The sequence below is a fragment of the Otolemur garnettii genome, unplaced genomic scaffold (genome assembly GCF_000181295.1).
Source record: "Otolemur garnettii isolate 467f Iridium unplaced genomic scaffold, OtoGar3 scaffold00075, whole genome shotgun sequence".
In the NCBI taxonomy this organism is placed as follows: domain Eukaryota; kingdom Metazoa; phylum Chordata; class Mammalia; order Primates; family Galagidae; genus Otolemur; species Otolemur garnettii.
The window spans coordinates 604,576-609,242 of NW_003852470.1; positions in this window are offsets into that span (position 1 = coordinate 604,576).

A 4,667-nucleotide genomic window follows, 5' to 3' on the forward strand; every position below is an offset into this window, starting at 1 on the left:
CCCAAGTAGCTGGGACCACAGGTGCCCGCCACAGTGCCTGGCTATTTTTTGGTTGCAGCCATCATTGTTGTTTGGCAGGCCCGGGCTGGATTCAAACCCGCCACCTTAGGTGTATGTGGCTGGCGCCTTAGCCAGCAGCAGATAATTTTCAGTGCACATAGAATGAGAATGAGAGGGAATCTGTCAGGTTAGGCAAGTATGACACGGCTGATCTGGTCGGTTTAGGTCCTGCCTGACCTTCATTCTCTGTCTTCTATTCTTATTGTTTTGTAAATTTAGCTCCCACCCTAAAGATGCCTATCTTGAGTAGTTTAGGTGGATTGATTTAGGAGATTAATTTTTTTTGGGGGGGGGTGCAATGTTTGGCCCAGGCTGGATTTGAATCCACCGCCTCCGGCATATGGGGCCAGCCAGGAAATTAACTTTTAAATTAGAGTGTTGCTTATTGTTTATAAGTCACAGGTTCTGCTGATTATTGTTTAAGATAAGGGTTAACATGGTCTTCACTTTGAACTCAAATGTTTAAAACTGTAATGTTGGAAATGGAAGAACAGAGCAGTCTCGGAGAGCCTACTCTCAAGCTCCAGAATCCTGGCCTTCTGACCAATAAAGTCTGGTGGACCTATCCCCGTCTCTGCATGCGACCAGATCCTCTCTGTTCAGTAACATTATGACCCATGCAATAATTCATGGAACACACTTATATTTTTTTAAAAAAGGATCATTCATCTGAAATTGAAACTTAACCGGGTATCTTTTTCTGGTTGGTTGGTTGGTTGATTGTTATTTTGCTTTTGGTTTGTCTCACTACATCTGCCAACCGTCATTCTGGTAAAGATAGTGGATTGAAGACAAGCATCCACTGGGGCTCACTTGTGACCCATGCAGGCAGCTGTGAGGGCGTGTAGAAGCAGACATCCCAATGGCCTGGTGATAGCGTGTGAGCAGCCAGGGCAGGACCACGGGTCTCACCACCCCAGACTTGTGCTCTGGATGTGGGGGGTAAGTTAGGCCAGGTGTGGAAATATGGACAGCAAATTAAAACCACATTGAGATACCCTTTCCCCTGGCAGAAGGGCCATTATTTATTTATTTATTTATTTTGCAGTTTTTGGCCAGGGCTGGATTTGAACCCTCCACCTCTGGTATATGGGGCTGGCGCCCTAGTCCTTGAGCCACTGGAAGGGCCATTATTAAAAAGCCAAGAAACAAGAGACACTGGCAGGGATGCAGACAGAAGGGGACCTGGGGAGCCTGTGGCCTTGGGGCAGGTGCAGCCCTTCGACTGAATCCGTACTTTAATCTTTTATTAAAAAGATTTGTTCTGTAAAATCTGGATTCAGTGAAAAGGCCACACCCAAAGGAAAAGAAGACACCTGCACTTGAATGTCTGTGGCAGCACAGTTCATAATCGCAAAGATGTGGAATCGACCTCAGTGTCCAGCAGTTATTAAATGGATAAAGAAAACGTGGCGTATCCCTGCACTGTGGAGTGCTGCTGGGCCTTGCACAGGAAGAAATAAGGTCTTTAGCAACAGCTGGGATGGAACTGTAGCTGATGGTCTTAAGTATCTCAGGAATGGAAACAAACGCCACATGCTCTCAGTAATAATGGGGAGCTTGGTCTAAGGCACACGCACAAAGGGAGGTAAAGGGTGTTGGGATCCGAAAAGGGGGAAGGTGGGGGTAAAAGCCCCACTGTCAGGTACAGTGAGGGCTGTTCTAGTGACAGGTATGCTGGAGCTCTGGCCTCTACCCTGCACAGTGCACCTGTGTATCAAAGCACTTACACTCCCTTAATATTTTGAAATTTAAAAAGGGGAAAATGACTGGGTACAGTGGCTCACGCCTGTAATCCCAGCACTTTGGGAGGCCGAGGTGGGTGGATTGCCTGAGTTCATGGGTTCGAGACCAGCCTGAGCAAGAGCGAGACCCCGTCTCTAAAAATAGCTGGGTATTGTGGTGAGTGCCTGTAGTCTCAGCTACTCCAGAGATTGAGATAAGAGAATTACTTGAACCCAAGAGTTCGAGGTTGCTGTGAGCTATGATGCCATAGCACTCTATCATGGGCGACAAGTGAGACTCTATCTCAAAAAATAAATAAATAAAATAAAAAGGGGAAAATTAAATGATAAAATTTCATTTTATGAAAGGAAAATGTGAGAAGATAAGTTAAATCTGAATTTTAGATAAATAAGGAACAAGCTTTTTAATATCCCACATAATATTTCTACATGCTTGTATTAAAAATCATCGAACATCCCATTTAACTGGGGTTCTGGGTTCCACATGGTCGGGAAGGAGGAGGGACAGGGAGTCTCTGGGCTCCATGAAGACATTTCTGTGCCCTGAGCTAACAAATGGGAAGATGGAAGGGCAAAGAGAGTGAAGTGAGAGAGAAGGCACAGGAGGAGGCAGAGGGCAGAGCAGGATCATTTTCTTGCAAGTCCAGATGGTGACAATGCTCCAGAATGTGGCACACTGGGGTACAGAAGGCCGACGTGCTGGAACACTGAGGATGCTGGGATGCTGGGGTGTTGGGGTGGAGAGATTGGGGATGGGAGATACTGGGGTGTTAGGTTGGAGGGATGGGGCATGGGGGATCTGGAGTGTTGGGATGGTCCAATGCTCTGTGCTGGGTCCTTGCAGGGCAGGGTCTCACACCTTTGTGTGGCCATCTGGACACTACAGAACTTGCCTGTCCAGGGAGCAGACACTTATCCTGCCAGGGGCTGATTCCCAGAGGCTGGTCCTAAAAAGTGTCCAGTGACATCTGTGAATTAGGTCTGTCCTGGGCCTCCCTGGCCACACAGAGGGCCACATTCATCTGCACACTCCCACACTCAGGGCCAGAGTCATGCATGTGCACCTATACTCACACATGTGCATGTACCACACTCTCCCCAGCAGCAGCTCTGGGGGCCCCAACTGTGGTGGGCTGCCCCATGGCCATCACCAGCCTTAGTGGCACGGCATCTCTCTGATGAAGGCCAGGGCAGGGCTTCTGCTGCCTTGCCCTCCTCTCCCACAATCCTGACCAGCTCAGGCACAGACACAGAGACTTTAGCAGCATCCATTCCCAGACCCTGAGATTTAACTCTCACGCCATCAGCAAAGCAGCCAAGCCTGCAGTGACTGACCCCAACAGGATCCATAGCCAGTGTCCTCCAGAGGCTGGATGGCAGCTGGGCACAGTGGGGCAAAGGTCCCCCAGGACAGAGTGAGAGCAGAGCTTGGGTACCCTAAGACAAAGTGAGGGAATGGGCCCCCAGAGTCATACATGAGCATCACGCTGGGCAGGGGTGCAGGTTTGTCAGCAGGCCCAGTGATGGCCCAGGTCCTCCACAAATCCTGCTGTCCTGAGAAGTCACCTGGCCGGTGCTGCACCAGGCATATGGCAGTCAGGTGAGCTGGGTATTGACTCTCTTGCAGTTTGCAATGGCCATGGTGGGAGGTTCTGAAAAAGAAAATCCCCAAGCAGGGATTTTATTTATTTTTCCCAGGAGGGCCTGGCCGCCAACCTTCACATATTCCCAAGGACCCTTCGTGCCTCCCCCCCCACCACCCCCCAGAGAGAACAGCACCCTGCTCTCAGAAGAGTGGGGCTGGGCAGAGTTGGAGCCCCAGCTCCTCACCTGTCCTCAGGAGCTGGGATTCCAGGTCCATTTAAACTAAATTCTCTTTAGGTGTGCCCAGCCCTAGCAGGGTTTTAATTCTAGCATCACATGGGGTGTGAGGATCTGTAGGCTCAACTTCTGTCCAGTCCATCCAAACATATCTCCTGATGTTTTAAAGAACAATTGCCCAGGTGCAGTAGCTCACACATATACTCTCAGCACTTTGGGAGGCTAAGTTAGGAGGATCACTTGAGCCCAGGAGTCTGACACCAGCCTAGAGAACACAGTAAGACTTGGTCTGCAGAGAAAATTTATTAATGAAAACCAGCTGGTACAGTGGTGCCTACAGTCCTTCCACTCGAGAAGCTGAGAAAAGAGGATCACTCGAGCCCAGGAGTCAGAGGCTGTAGTGAGCTGTGAGTGAGCTGCTGCACTCTAGCCTAGATGACAGAACAAGGTCCTGTGCTCCCCCTACCCAACACTGAACCAATTCAATCACACTGCTGGCTTTTGCTTGGTGCAATTACAAATGCTCAGAATTCTTGCCACTCTCTGGTCAAGCAAGTATTATGGGCTGAATTGTGTCCTCCTTAAATTCCTATCCCCTAACCTCAGAATGTGACTTTACCTGGAGATAGGGTCTCTACGGAGGTGATCAACTTAAAGCAAGGTCAAGGGTGGGTCCTGAATCTAATGACCCCTGTCCTTGGAAACGATCTTGGGAAAATTTGGGCTTGGAGACACTTCCTATAGGAAGATGTCCACCTTCAAGCCAGGCAGAGGGAAGAAACTGGCTCTACAGGTACTGTTGAGCTTGGCCTCAGGGTGGTGCTCCCCTCTGTGAGGAGCGGGCAGGGTGGGCCCAGTGGAGAGAAGAGTGCATCAGGATGAAGGTGGAGGCTTCCTCAGGCCCTGTGTCCCCCAGCTCACAGGTGTCCGGAGCAGGCAGGGTGGAGCACTGAGGGAGGAGGAGGATTTTAGGGAGAGTGCATGGCCTAATGATTTCCACACCTGGATCTCAGGCAAGCAAAGAAGCAGGCTGGGCCCAAC